Source organism: Aotus nancymaae, unplaced genomic scaffold (assembly GCF_030222135.1).
Source record: "Aotus nancymaae isolate 86718 unplaced genomic scaffold, 86718_ANA_hifiasm-v0.15.2.pri h1tg000155l, whole genome shotgun sequence".
NCBI lineage: Eukaryota > Metazoa > Chordata > Mammalia > Primates > Aotidae > Aotus > Aotus nancymaae.
Window position 1 is genome coordinate 3,692,333 of NW_026988570.1, and position 16,308 is coordinate 3,708,640.

The 16,308-nt window shown below is 44.2% G+C and overlaps 1 pseudogene; it reads left to right on the plus strand.

The window, feature by feature from the left end:
• The window catches only part of LOC105732234 (protein ILRUN-like), a 54,374-nt pseudogene extending 38,782 nt beyond the window's left edge, over positions 1-15,592 (plus strand).
• Positions 15,593-16,308: the final 716 nt, after the last annotated feature.

Consider the following 16,308-nt stretch of genomic DNA (forward strand, 5'->3'; position numbering starts at 1 on the left):
TCCACATTTTATCCCTTTGCTCATGCAGACTCCCCCAGCCTAGGCATCTCTGACACGCTCTGTACTCAGGGACCTCATTTCAAGTGCAGACTAAAGGCTTTAGATTTTCCTCACACCCCGAACTGTCTTTGATTTCTCGCTTCTTTGTGCTTAGGCTCTGCTGACATTTTTGATACTTAACAGTATACTGGCCATGCCACTTCCATGCTGTTGCCTGTGGTATCTCACTGTCTCAGGCTACGAGATGGGAAATTAATACCAACATGAAAATCCAAGTCTTAATTGCTCACCACTGAGCCCCCACCTCCCCACAGAGAGCCCCGTCACCTTCCCTTTCCCAGTTCTCTGTGGTTGCCCAGGGGAGGTTTACACATAGCCAGGCACTCAAAAAATGCCCCTCTTATACTCTTTAATAACAGCATGCTTTGCTTATAGCTCTTTTAAGGAGCATGCAACACTATATCAACACTGAGGCTTCTAAATTCCTGGACCATAGGGATGAGATTTTCTTCATCCTGCTATTTCATACCCAGCCCAGCACGGTGTCTTATATGCAGTGGGTAAGTAGTAAACATTTATTTGAGCTTTCAGATGGTAGGAGGACTCCTTGACTTGGGCTTTTTTAGAAAATGAAAATAATCTTTCTACTCTGTCAGAGGAAAGAAAAGGGGATTAATTACGGTAGCTTTGATAGGAGGACATTATTTAGGGAGTTACAAAGCAATCAGTCAGTGGAGAATTGCACAGTGGGCAGGGCATAAGATGTGAAGAAATAGCTGAAAATACTGAAAGAGAAGGAGAAATACCACAACAATATTAATCCCCATTTAGGAGTTCAGTTTCTCAATAGATGAAAAAGTAATAGATTCTGAGCCCTGGAAGATGCACTTTCTTTACTAAATTAACTCATATTGGTTTCAGCATGTTGAATTGTTACAGGAACATCAAGAAGTATAAATTATAATACCAGAACCAACATTATTTTCTAGAAAAAAAAGTGAGAAGTTAAAATTGATTAATTCATCTTTCCCTGTCCTCATCCATTTATCCATCCATTCATCTATGTATCCATCCATCATCCATCCATTCCTTCATTCATTATTCCATCTATCCTTTCTCCCTGCCTCCTTTTCCTCTCTACTCATCCCTCCATCCATCATTCATCCATTCCTTAATATCTCCATTCATTGCTCTATCAATTTTCCTTCCATTTCCCCCTCTTTCTCCCACTACCTATCCCTCCATCCTCATATCCATTTGTCCCTCCACTCATTGCTCCATCCTCCCTTCAGCCCTCCAACCATCCCAACAACTCCTCCATCCATCTATCCCTCCACTCATGATCCATCATTCGTCCATCAGTTCCTCCATCCATCCATCCCTCCATTCATTGCTCCATCCTCCCTTCATCCTTTCAACCAATTCCATCAATCCCTCCATCCATTCATACCACCATTCACCGCTCCATCATCCATCCATCTGTTGATCCCGTATAGGCCTCATCAAGATGTTTACAATTACATAGTATTTACTCTTATAACAATAAGATTACTAAGGCTTTAGTTCTTGTGACCTGATTGCTGTACTCCTCCTCAAAGGTTGTACCAGGCATTTCTGAACAGCCTCCAGCATGGTGCTCAGATTTATTCAACTCTCGGCCATCTTCGGGGGCAGTGGTTGATCTCTGTGTGATGGCTACCTGGTTGTCTGTGCCTGCTGACCACTACTGCTACCAGTGAAACCGTTTCCAGGGAAGAAACATATACTTTGACTTCTGAGTCTTAAACATTAGTCAGTTATTTTCTTAATTCCCCATAACATCACTGAGTCAGGCCCTGTGTTGAGGTTTTGGGGTAATCTGAGGGAAGTGCCTTACAGAGAATAACCTTCTGGTAAACATGGCCTGATGGAGAGCTTCCCTGACTAGTATCCAGCCTGATGCCTAAGGCAGAGTGAGCCCAACAACCCCATGATAAAGAGCATGCTCTGAACTCACACCCCAACGCTGAGACCCAAACACACGCAGGCCCAGAGAGCAGAAGTGCTTCCCCCTCCCACCTTAGTGTAAGGCAGGGGAATTCGATCTTTTTTTGGCTTCCCTGGGCTACACTGGAAGAAGAACTGTCTTGGGTCATATATAAAATACACTAACACTAACAATAGCTGATGAGCTAAAAAAAAAAAATTGCAAAAAAAAGATCTCATAATATTTTGAGGAAGTTTACAAATTTGTGTTGGGCCGAATTCAAAGCCCTCCTGGGCTTCCTGTGGCCCATGGGCCGTGGGTTGGACAAGCTTGGTCTAAGGCATATTTTGTGTAGCATTCTGTTCTGATTTGTAGCAGGCTTATCAGGAAGTTAGCCAGTGGGGACATCCATTCCCTCAGGAAAGCCCTGCCTACATCTGCTGGGATGTGGTTTTATCCTCGGGCCCTAGTTAGACAACGAAATCACCCCAGGATGGTGTAGACCAACTTCAGTGTGGGCTTAGAACATTTTACCTCCAAACACTCTCTCCCATGCCACAGTTTATCCTTATCTAAATTGTAGTTCATCCTTCATTTTACACTCCTATATTGGTTTTTAAGCATTTATATACTCAGTGATTATTTAAAGATTTCTGAGACCTAATAAATAAAATCTGTTTTCCTCAGCCAATTAAAAACATGAAGAAACAAAGAAACCTGCAGATGGAGACTGAAAAATGGCAGAAGGTGCTTCGGGCCATTGATTCCTCAATGCCTGCCTGCCCCACAGTCCTAAGGCCGCCTCGGGCCTCCTTACTTGGGGCCTTCCCAGAATCGCTGGGGCTTGGGGACCAGAGACACTGGGGACAGGTGACTTTCAGAAGGCCAAGTGGGATTAGGCTGCACATGGCCTGACTGTCTTTCAAGGCTTCCGAAGCAGTGTTGTCTGGGGTAATACCCGAGGTTCGTTGCCTCATACCAAGAAAATTAAGGACATGAAGATACACAAGGAGTGAGTTTAAGAGTGGAGGATTAGGTCAGACATGGTGACTCATGCCTATAATCTCTGCACTTCGGGAGGCTGAGGCAGGCAGATCACTTGAGGTCAGGAGTTCGAGACCAGCCTGGCCAACATGGTGAAACCCCGTCTCTACTAAAAACATAAAATATTAGCCGGCTGTGGTGCCATGCACCTGTAATCCCAGCTACTTGGGAGGCTGAGACAGGAGAACTGCTTGAACCCAGGAGGTGGAGGTTGCAGTGAGCCGAGATCGTGCCACCACACTCCAGCCTGGGCAACAGAGCAAAACTCCAGCTCAAAAAGAGAGAGAGAGAGAGGGAGAGAGAGAGAGAGAGAGACTCGAATGGGAATTCCAGCACACAAGGGAGTGCACCGGATTGAGAAGGCACTCAATCCGGTGTCTGATTTACAGAGGGCCCACAGATTGTTGGACCAGGTGTGTGACATTTACATAGTGGGTGGGAAAGCTCGTTATCACACCCTAATCTTATTATGCAAATGGACCCTCCACTTGGCTGGCACCTTGTCTGCTCTCTACTGCATAAGTGGCTGGCAAAGAGAAGGGAAGATGAAGCCACCATTTGGATCATGCCTAGTCTCAAGTAGCCTTTTCCTAATGGCACAACTGCTGGCATTCATCTGTGAGAGCTTCCAGCTTGCTTGTCCATGTCTGCAGCTCAATTTTATAGGCTGCTCTTTGTTAGAAAAGAAAATGATTTTGGGGCTGCTTTTCATTAAAAGGAAAACCTTACTGAGGACTTCCTTACCCTCACTATCTGCCTACATAATTTCTTCAGTGACTGAGAATGTGGAGGGAGGCCTGGCGCTTTACCCTTGTGGCTAGGGAGAGCAGCGTCCTGGTTTGTCTAGGAAGAAGGTGGTTTCCAGGAGGCAGCACTTTCAGTTCTGAAACTGGGGCAGTCCCAGGCAAATCTGGAGAGTTTCGTAATACTGGTTATGGAACACCCTCCGCATGATGGGAATGATCAGAAATGGGGAAAGATAATTCTAGTCCTAGTTTTCTCTATATGTTAATTCTCTGACACTGCAGTTCTCAAACGTCAGCTGCATTGGCATCCTCTGGGGGACCAGTGAAAACACTGGTGGCTGGGCCCACCTTGGAGTGTCTAGGTGGGGCCTGGGGGTCTGCACTTCTAACAGGATCCCAGGGACATTGCAGCTGCTGGCCTGGAGCATACCCGGCTGAGGACTGTGCTCCGACGCATGGAGAAGAAATGTTAGTTCCGCAGCTGCCCACGTTCGGGGGAGACCCTTGAAGGCTCTTCAGACAGTGCCACCCATCTTCATTGAGCTGATCCCCAGATCTCACTCACTCGTTTCTCCTCCTTGACCCGCTGTGATGATCAGTGTAGACTTCAGCCCTCAGAAGCTCACGAAAGGTCAGTGCCATTATGTAATTAAATTTATGGCTCCATCAGAGTGTCTGGAATGAGATTAAATAGAATCAGTGATATTCCAATAACAGATGCTTAAAGATAGCCCAGTAATAAAATTCCCCAAGCATAGAGATGTCCACAATTTAAATATAAGTTAATTTTTTGTGAAGAATAAGTCACCAACTACATCACCTGGCAACTTAAACTTAGTCCAAAATCAAATTATTTTACCCTTATAAGTTAAAAGTCCAAAGGCGCTGGAGTGAAAATGCAGCATTTTCAGTTTCTTACTCTGTTCAGTCTTTGCCAAGGGTTTCTAGATGCTGGTTTGGTGTCCCTTGAGCAGGTGCACTGCTTCTCAGGGCTTTTCACAGGCCCTAAGCTGAATTAGTTTAACCTCAAGTCTCTGATGTCTTTACCTTTGAAAGTGTCAAAGGGCTCCTGGGACTCACAGACTTCACAGGCCTTACTTGACATATTTAGAAAACGAACCAATTTCCATCCCTAAGTGGTTAATTCAGGTAAAATTATGTACCTAGGTTTGTAAAGACCATAGCAGAGACTGAACAATATCTGAGCGAGGCAGGCACCTTGTTCCTTGCCCCATTGCGTCCCAGGCACTCATTCTGTCAGGGGCTCAGAGAATGTGGTCCAGGGCTGGCTTCACGGGCCCAAGCTGTGCATCGCACCCAGGAACTTAGAGACCCTCACTTGACTTAAAGTTCTGCTGTTGCTCTCAAAATCTTTTATGGTTTTAAAGGGCCTAAATTTTATTTTGCAAGGAGCCACACAAATTATGTAGTCTATTTTGCCATGGTCTTTGAACTCAAACCAACTGGCAAGGGAGCTCCCATGGTGAGGTTAAATATGCCAGTCTGCTGATTCTACTAGGGAGGAAAATTCTGCAGAGCAAAACCTGTCTTCTCTGAGTAACATTTGAGACACTGCTCCCATCTTGCAAAGATGAGAAATCTGCTACAGAGTGATTCTTGATCACCTGGCTTTGTGTGTGGTAAAATTTCCTTACTATCCTGTTCATTTCCCCTTTGAGCCCCAAGCTTCTGTAGAAGTACACAAAGCCAACCAAATGAGAAAAGCAAAGGCTATTTATCCAGACCTTGGTCTAGCATGGAGGTCAATTGCTGTCACTTGCATTTTGGCAGAGACTCAACGGCAGGCAGAGGAGTGGAAAGCTTCATGGTAGAAAGAAGGGAAGGCTCCAGGTGTGCCCTGACTGAAGTCTGTTGGTCTGGGGGAGCTGCAGATGGCTAATTAGAAATAGGGCCTCCTGTGTGATGCACTGAAGGGCATGTTTGGCTTTCTAGGGTTGGTCCTATATTGAAAGTTGGTGTTACAAGAACATCAGGAGTTTGATCTAGATCCTTTTGCTCACTGCACAGAAAGCCAATCACTGAGACAATGACTGTTGCTAGGGAAGAAGGCTTTTTATTCAGGTGACGTCAACTAGGAGAACAGGAGATAAGTCGCAGATCCTTCTCCCACCTGAGTAAAATTGTGGTATTGATGTAGCACAGGAAAAGATGTAGCTGCAAGGGAGAAGGAACTAGGGAGGTGTAAGAAAGCAATCAAGATGAATTGCTTTTTCACTGGGTTGGCTATCTGATTGTCTGGATGCGGTGATCCGGTGAGTTTCATACTCTGTCGGATGAGGTAAATGTAACTTTCAAGTGTTAAGCCTGGGAAAGTAAATTTCTATGCTTATCCAAAAAGTCCCACAAATATCAGTTCCCTGTGACAATTGGGCAGGTTTCATAGGGACAAAAAGAGGAAATTTGTTAGTCACTAATCCAGTGGTGTCCGTTTGGGGCTGATTGTTACAGGGCGTATGGTTTAGCTCCCTGGATTATTGCTAGAGACAGTGGCTTGACTTCCCACCAGCCTGACATAATAACAGGCTGGCTTCCTGGTCTGGTTATTATAGATAAGGGGCTGGTCTCCTGGACAGGTTGTGGGTTAGAGTTCTCCTTTCATAGATGATCAGGCCATTGTCCCTTTGTATATTCATGCTCTTGTTTCTGATGCTCGAGAGCTGGTCTGAGACTGAGCTTTATATCCTGACATTGTTTTCTGTGGGCTTGGTGGCTTCTGGCATAGCCCAGGTCTGGGAAGCCTAAAGCAGGCCTCTCCTTCTGTTGAAGTGTGTTCACCTGGAGAACTACCCTCAGCTGATTCCTGAAGTCGTGCTTTCCAAGACTTAATGTGACTAGGCATCACCTGAGATTCTTGTTTCAGGAGGTGGGCAGGGCCTGAGACTCTGCACTTCTAAAAAGCCCCTGTGGTCCAGTGCTCCTGCTCCGAGGACCACAGTTGGAGTAGTGAGAGCCCAAATGCACATTGTGGGTCTTAAACTAAAGTTGTTGCTGCTGCTTCAGAAGTATGTTCTCTTAGCGATCTCAAGAGCACTTCATCATCCCTTGCATCTCCAGTCTCTAAGTGGCATTTCTGTCTGCTGTGCATTATTGTTTTTATTTTTGCCAGTGTGAACTGTACCTCTGGTGTGCAGTTGCCCACCAGGCTGCACATGGCAATCCCCTGGAAAACTTGGTGCCTCTGCCCTACCCCAGGCAGAGGTCCCATCATGTCTGAGGCCCACGTGCCTCCCATATGTAACCAGAACTTGGAGGACCCACTCCAGTGTTTCTCTTCACCCACTGTCTTCAGCCAGCCTCCAGGAGTCTGTAAGAGTTAAACTGCTTTTTAGATGTATTGCCTTCCTTCTACATACATGGGTCATGCACAGGGCTGGAGACACCTACTGGAACCAAAGGCCTTTCTTTCTGAGGTTTTTCTTTGCCCTCTGGCCCAGGTCTTTCTGTTTGTCTTCTAATACACTGCTCAGATTTTGCTCAGTGGAGTCTCCCACAGTGGGAGATATGCAATCAGTGGGCCAGGGCTTGCCACAGCATTCACTGATCCATAAATCTTGTCCACACTCACCTAGTTGGAGAATCTTCTCTTCAATCAATACCTGCTCCAGGCCAGAACTCATTATCCTTTTGGGTCCCATTTAATAGCCTTCACTGTTGTTTGCCTTCCCTATGGGTCCAGATTCTATGCAGGTCTTGGGCATGTTTATTCGGGGGATAGGCAATACCTGTGCCCCATCTATCATAACTGAGTCTACTGAAGCATCATACAGCAATTATTTTTATTTTTATTTTTTTATTTTTTATGTTTTAAGATGGGGTTTCACCATGTTGGTCAGGCTGGTCTTGAACTCCCGACCTCAGGTAATCTGCCCGCCTTGGCCTCCAAAGTGCTTGGATTACAGGCGTGAGCCACCATGCCCAGCCTATTTTAATTTTTATTATGGGAAAGTACAAATGACATAAAATTGATCATTTCAAGCATTTTAAAGGGAACAGTTCATGGCATTTAGTGTAGTGATAGATTGTGCAGCCATGGCCACTATATATAGTGTTCTAGCACATTTTCATCACCCCAAAGGAAACCCTGGCCTCATTAAACAGTTTACTTTCCATCCCCTCCTCTCTCCTGTCTCTGGCAACCACTAATTTGCTTTCTGTCTCTATGAATTTACCTATTCTGGATATTTTATATAAATAATATATAATATGGTCTTTTATCACTGGTTTCTTTCATTTAGCATAATGTTTTCAGACTTTATCCACATTATAGCTTGTATCAGTACTCAATAAATAGCACCTCCTTTTCCTATCCCAGTGTGGAACCAATAGGGAGATAAGACATGAGTCTGCAGTGAAGTACAATGAAGGACAGAGAATTTGTTAATTGATTTGTCTGTACAAGGCCACAGACATAAAATACATTTAAAAAATTACTTGGCTGGGTATGGTGGCTCACACCTGTAATCCCAGCACTTTGGGAGACCAAGGCAGGTGGATTGCCTGAGGTCAGGAGATCGAGACCAGCCTGGCCAACATGGTGAAACCCTGTCTCTACTAAAATACAAAAAATTAGCTGGGCATGGTAGCGTGCACCTGTAGTCCCAGCTACTCAGGAGGCTGAGGCAGGAGAATCGCTTGAATTCGGGAGGCAAAGGTTGCAGTGAGCCAAGATCGCACCACTGCACTCCAGCCTAGGCTACAGAGCAAGGCTCTGTCTCCAGAAAAAAAAAAATGACTTTATTGAGATCAACTTGATGTACCATACAACTCACCTACCATAAGTATACAATTCAGTAGTTTTTAGTATATTCACAGAGTAGTGAAACCATCACAGAATTAACCTTTCAACTTTGACACTTCACCTCCCAAAATGAAATCCCATACCTGTTAGCAGTCATGACCATTTACCCTGACATCCCTGCCACCCTCTCTTCTGAAACCCCTAGTTTACTTTCTGTCTCTGTAGATTTGCCTGTTGCAGACATTTTAAATAAATGTAATCATATAATATGTGGACTTCAGTGACTGGCTTCTTTTACTTAGCATGTGTTTTCAAGCTGTATCCATGTTGTAGTACCTATCAGTACTTCATTCTTTTTTATGGTCAACTAGTATACCATTGTATAAATGTACCTTTTTTTTTTTTGAGACAGAGTTTCACTCTTGTCACCTAGGCTGGAGTGCAATGGTAGGATCTCAGCTCACTGCAACCTCTGCCTTCCGGGTTCAAGCGATTCTCCTGCCTCAGCCTTCTGAGTAGCTAGGATTACAGATATATGCCACCATGCCCAGCTAATTTTTGTATTTTTAGTGGAGATGGGGTTTCATCATGTTGGCCAGGCTGGTCTTGAACTCCTGACCTCAGGTGATCTGCCCACCTCGGCCTCTCAAAGTGCTGATATTACAGGAGTGAGCCACAGTGCCTGGCTGAATGTATCATTCTATACTTATCTACTCATTAATTGATGGACATTTGGGTTGTGTCTACATTTGAGTTATTATGAATAATGCTACTATGAACATTCAAGTATATGTTTGTGTGTGAACACTGGTTTTCATTGCTCTTGAATATATACCTAGAAAAGGAATTACTAGGTGAAATAATAACTCTATATTTAAATTTTTGAGGAACTGCTGGACTATTTTCTTTTCTTTTTTTTTTTTTGAGACCGAGTCTTGCACTGTCACTCAGGCTGTAGTGCAGTGGTGCATTCTCGGCTCACTTCAATCTCTGCCTCCTGGGTTCAAGCAATTCTCCTGCCTCAGCCTCCCAAGTAGCTGGAACTACAGGCATGTGCCACCACACCCAGATAATTTTTTTGCATTTTTAGTAGAGACAGGGTTTCACCATGTTGGCCAGGATGGTCTTGATCTCCTGACCTCGTGATCCACCTGCCTTGGCCTCCCAAAGTGCTGGGATTACAGGTGTGAGCCACCGTGCCTGGCCCACTGCTGGACTATTTTCTAAAGTTGCAGCATTTTACATTCCCGCGAACAATGTAAGAGGGTTCCAATTTTTGCACATCCTTGCTAACACTTGTTACTATCTTTTTAAAAAATTTATTACCACCCTAGAGTTGTGAAGTGGTATCTCACTGTGGTCTTGAATTGCATTTTCATTTGCATTTGCCAATGGCTAAAGATACTGATAGCCACAGAAGGCAGCCAAAAGCTATGACAGGGGCCGGTCCCTGGTGAAATGCCACCTTCAAGCCAAAAGCAGCCTGAAGGCTGAAAGACCAGACTGCTGGTTGGTCCCAGGTTCCCTCAACTCAGACCAAGAACTTCTGTTCCTGTTTTCCCATCCTTTCCCAATTGATTCTTACTGAAGAGCCTTTTAAGCAATCAAATGTTGCCTTTTCCAATATTATCTATGGTCTGATACTCACCTGTTCTGAGCCAATAAAAAGCCCGGGATTGGCTGGGCACAGTGGCTCACACCTGTAATCCCAGCACTTCAGGAGTCTAACGTGGGTGGATCACTGAGGTCAGGAGTTTGAGACCAGCCTGGCCAACATGGTGAAACCTCGTCTCTACTAAAAATACAAAAAATTAGCTGGGCATGGTGGTGGGCACCTGTAATCCCAGCTACTTGGGAGGCCGAGGTAGAGAATTGCTTGAACCTGGGAGGTGGAGCTTGCAGTGAGCCAAGATGACACCAATGCACTCCAGCCTGGGTGACAGAGCAAGACTCCATCTCAAAAAAAAAAAAAAAAAAGCCTGGGACTCAGCCTCACAAGGAGGAGAGAACCACCAACTGCATAGGTGGGGGACCGTCCCCCAAACTCCCTCTCTGCTGAGAGCTGCTTTCATGCCTCAGTAAAATTCTTTTCCGCCCTCCTTGCCCTTCAGTGTCCAGCATATCCTCATTCTTCTTGGGTGTGGTATAAGAGCTCGAGAACCACTAAACTCGGGCACAAGCTATAATTCAGGTGAGCAGGGACATGCCAGCATGGCCAGGCATCGCTATCTAGGGGTCCCTGACTTGCAAAGTGACTGAGATGAAAAATCCCACATCAATACTGAAGATATTTTAATGTGCTTATTAGCCTTGTGTATATTGGCTTTGGAGAAATATCTCCTCAGATCCTTTGCCCATTTAAAAATTGTGTTATGTGTCTTTTTATTGTCTTTATTATTGAGTGGTAAGAGTAGTTTAGAGTTATTGTGATTTTAGTATCATATTGAAGAAGATTGCCTAAACCAAGATAATGAAGATCTACTCCTATGTATTCCTCTAAGAGTTTATTTTGTTGTTGTTTTGTTTTGTTTTGTTTTTCCTCATTTTGTTTTTAGTTGTAACTCTTACAGTTAGTTCTATATCTACTTGGAGTTAATTTTTGTTTATGTTGTAAGGAAGAGTTGCAACTACGTTCTTTCGTATGGGGTTATTCAGTTGTTCCAGTACCACTTATTGAAAAGAAATGTATATTTCCTTTTGCAGGGAGCAAGAGAGATCATTTGATGAGGTCAGAAGAGAATCTGGCAGTCTGTTCAATGGAAATATGGGTAGAAATTTAAGAATAACTCATATAATGAAAAAGAGAATAGCCCATGAATAAGTAAATTCTCTATATTTTATTTTCTTTAGCTGTTGGTAAATATTTACTTTGTATCAATAAACTGTGTGGCAGACGCTGTGGATTGTCTAGCTCAACCCATTCCAGTTCCCTTCGGATTTTCATCACCTTGGAAGGTGTTGGAGATAGACTTTCCAATTTCATTTAAGTTCTACCAATAAAGTGCATTTGTGTGAGACTTCGATTTGAAAATGAACTGAATAGGAGGAGATTCAGGGTAGGTTTTGGCAGAGACAGTATGATCCTGAAACCTGCAGCTGTAGGTGTAATTTCCTGTTTTCTTGAAGAGTTTCCTGATACAGTGACTTTCTGATCCTGGCAAGGGCAGAGTGATTCGGGAGCTGGCAAGTGTGGAAGCAGCTCCTGAGCTCTGCAGCTTCTTGAGGGTGGCACAGGCAGCAGCTCCCTTGGAAATCTGGGTTATGCGATGTGTTTCTGAGAGTCCTGGAAGTTTGCTCTCCAATGATTCTACAAATAATTTACAAATATCTTTCTGCTTAAATTAGCTAAAGAAGACTCTGTTATCTGCAATTAAGTAAACTGATAAATGGAGTAAAGGTAATAGAAGTGGTGGCAGGAAACACTCCAAAAGAAATGGGAATCTGGGGCTGTCCAGCCTGGAAGCATTTGAAAGCAGAGAGGGACCAGTTGCCATTAGAAGATGGAGCATTGGTTGTCCTTGGTATCCCCTTAAAGAACATTTCTCATCTCTAACTGATAAGATAGGACCCATTCTCAGACCCATCTCAAGTACCATATGCCCAGAAATGGTAAGTTTCCTTCAGTGTGCAGCCAGCTGTGAGAGAGGATGTCTTTGATGTCCAAATGCCTTCTCTTTCACTCTCCAACTTAATCTACCACCTGCCTTGGAAATTCTGCTTCCTTAATGCTTCTGAATCCATTCATTTTCTTTTGTCTCCATTACAATACTTTTGTCCAAGTCACTACTGTTTTCACCTAGGTTACTAACATGGCCTGGCTGACACTGGATAACAAGTGTCACCTTGTTATTCACCTTCAGTCTAAGGAGGCTGGTCCTTTCTTGCTGGAAGACCGTGTAGTAGCGACCCGAAGTAGTGACTTCAGGGATGTTGATTCTTCCACCATAACAGAAATGGAGACCATACTGGCATGCCTCAGGAGTTAGTTACAACATCACATCTGGGAGTAGAAGGCTCACCTGCTAAACAATTTGTCAGTCTGCGAGACTTAAATTACCAAGGATAACCAATACTCCATCAATTTAAGTCTGTGAGACTTAAATTACCACCTGCAGCCACCTGGAATGAAGAGCCTATTGAAAGTGTGGGAGGGATGAGAAATAAGAGGAATTTTGGTTATGCTGTGATTTTCCACCTGGGCTAAGGAACCTTAATAATTAAACTAACCCAGTAATTCAACATCTTGATTTAAGACATGTAGTTTCTATCACTGTCTGTGTTAGTTTGGATTTTCCCCAGAAGCAAATTCTAACATAGTAGTTTACTTGAGAGGAAAGGCAAGGTATAGGGATGAGAAAGTAAAGGGACAGTGGCCAATGAAGGGTACATTTTCAAGTGAGTTAACCCTCTAAGCAACTGCAACACAATCTCACAGGAGAACTCTGGATGGCAATTTTCCATCCAGAATGTGCCTCAGAGCTTTCTCACCCTGGAGCGAGGACACTCAGGCATGGATACAGGCTGCTCCCAGGGGTGGCACATTAATTAGTTGGTACTTTCAGATTTTCTGTCCTTGGCCCTTCTTGCTATCCTCGCCTTCACTTTCTTGGTCAGGACACTAACGTGGAGATTCCGCCAACAGCTGGGTGTGCCTATCCTGTCTCTACATTCAGAAAATAAACAAAGGATGGGTTAAAGACACATTGTGACATGGTAAGATTTAGGTCAAATCTCTTTTACAGCATGACCCACCTAAGAAGTCTTGTTCTGACCAGTGGACCACCGTGGTCCTCTGAGTCTCTGGACTCTGAACCAGGTTTCTGCCCATTTTACAGGCAGAATGGGCTGCATTGGCCACAAAAGGCCTGAGACACAGAGCCCAAGGGGATGCTCTTGGATATTGAGTTGGCATGCACAAAATGGCAGGTGTTGAGGGGCAATGTGTGGTGCACCAGTAGAATCGGATACATTAAAAAACGGTTTTCTCATAGTTTGTAGCTGCAGATCAGGCCCAGATACAGCTTAAAATTGGACACAGAGCCTGCTTCTGTAGGCTCCTGACAGTTGAGTTCGCAGCCTTGCTACATTTTTTTAGGTGAAAATCAGTGCACTGATTGTCAAAGAGTGTAATTGAGATCATCTGAAGGGTCATATTTGATAAGATTAAAATGAGTCATATTATCCTGAATCCTCCAATCCCATTGAGCCCTCCAGGATCATATGGGTCATCTTATCAAGGATTCTGCATTTCATGAGCTAGAATGTACACCTGGGAATTGTTATGCTTGCTTGACTGCCAACTGAAAGCTGGACACACCAACACATGGAGAAATTATATTGCTAGAGGGAGCACTAGCATCTTGAAAAAGAGCTCCAGTGCTCATCCTCTGTAGGCCAGAGAGGAGGATGAGAATTGCTGCCAACAAAATGGACTCCCTGATCACAATGGGGTGATAGGAATCCAGGGGAACCGAGGTCACTGGCAGCAAGGTGAGCCAGGCTGGCATAATTAGCAGGCTTTGAGCCACAGGGATCTTTGGTGGTAAAACATCCGTGCAGTCCATGAAAGTTATACTTCATCTATGTAACTAAAAGATCTAGGTTTGTCAAGAGAAGTTCAGACTGGAGTCACCAGAAGGGAAGGTCATAAACATTCTCAGTTCACAATCAATGTTTCTTGAATGCATGGGGGAATCAAAGTACCCTTGAGAGGGGACCCTCTGGTGTGAGTAGTATGAGTCTCTCTCATCCTTTGTGAAAGAGACCTGCAGCCATGTCCCAGAAGAAAGAGAAATAACCCCAAAATGGTTGGCTCCTGGTTCAGAGTCCAGAGACTCAGAGGACCACGGTGGTCCACTGGTCAGAACAAGACTTCTTAGGTGGGTCATGCTGTAAAAGAGATTTGACCTAAATCTTACCATGTCACAATGTGTCTTTAACCCATCCTTTGTTTATTTTCTGAATGTAGAGACAGGATAGGCACACCCAGCTGTTGGCGGAATCTCCACGTTAGTGTCCTGACCAAGAAAGTGAAGGCGAGGATAGCAAGAAGGGCCAAGGACAATTCATGGCTGTGTCCATTCCCACCAAAATTGTGGACCAAAGACATTAGTGGGAGGGAGACAGATATCAAGTCTTTTTTTTTTTTTTTTAAATTTTTAGAGACGGGGTTTCACCATATTGGCCAGGCTGGTCTCGAACTCCTGACCTCAAGTAATCCACCCACCTCAGCCTCCCAAAGTGCTGGGATTACAGGCATGAGCCACCGTGCCTGGCCCGATACCAAGTATTAAAAAATTCAGGAGTGTTGATTCTTCTTACCACCCATTTGCCATGACAGTTTTGTGTGTGTAGGAGATATGTGGATCTTGGAAGGGGATAGCAAATTACCATAAACTTAAATCCTACCTCAGGGGAACAGCTGTACTAGAACAATCATTTTAGGAAAATAAATTGGCATGGCTCCTGGTATGGTGTGCAGTTACTAACCTGGAAATTGTATTTTATCCCCTTCTATTCCATTAACAGAAAACACTAGAAGCAGTCTTCTTTCCTCTGGAAGGCGTAGGTGCTTGGTTTTCTCATTGTCCTACAGAATATTGTGCTGGTCCACTACACTGATAAGCATCATGCAGATGCCATATGGGGCTACATGGTGCCAGTGACAGGTCTGAACACAGCCATACCCCTCAACTTCCTTCAGATGTAACTGTTCTCTTTTGAGAATATCTCTTTGGTTGCTATTGGGTCCTGATAGAGACTAACCATTAGACATCTGTCGACCATTTAACCTGAACTTCCTTTCATGAATTGACTATTACCTGAACTATAAAGCCGTCAAGTTGGGTACACGGTTAGCACTCCATCATCGTTTGGAGGTGATATGGGTATGAGATTGGGCTTGTGTGAATCTTGTAGGAACAACTAAATGGAATATATGGCTTACACTCCCCCATGTGCTTACCCCTAAGGTACCATCTTATTCTCAGCCCACAGCTAAGCCTCCATGGACGCTTCCCCATGACCAGTCTAATCAAGGAGGAGAACTTAGAACTTGGTTTACAGATGGTGCCATAGATATGCTTGCAGCAGTGAGAATGGGACTGTCATGACTTTATATACTTGTTCAAGTGTAGCACTGGAGGAGAGTAGACAAGAGAATTCCTTCTACCTAAGCAGAATTAAAAGTGGTGACGTTGTCTTTTCCTGAAAGAAAAAAATGGCCCGAGGTGAGAATTTACTACAACAATTCATGGGCTGTGACTTATTATTTGGCCACATGGACAAAGGTTTGGAAAGAAAAGGACTAGATAGTAAGTGACAAAAAGATTTGGGGAAGAGAATGTGTATAATACTCTCAAAATGGGCCGGGAATGTGAGAATATTTGTGGCCCAGATGATTATTCACTAAGGAGTCTCCACTTTGGAGGAAGTTCCTTATAATTAAGTAGACCAATTACATGCCTCGTAAATTTCAATCAGCCTCTTTCTTCAGCCATCCCGTGGGTTTCTCAGTGGAGCAGTGGTGGATAAAGTGAAGTGAGTGGCCCTGAGCAGGATTGGAATGCATGGATGCAGCAGCATGGACATCCCTGGAGCAAGGCTGATATCTACCACCAAAGCTGATGACTAACTTAGAGCATCCATGACCCACTCTAAGCCTCTGACACAGTACCAGATCCTGGGGCCAGGGAAATCAGCCAGCCGTTTGGAGGCAGTGAGGCTATATTTTCACCTTTCCATTATAAAAGGTCAGTGATTCATGCTTAGTGAAATAGGCATTAGTACTGGAG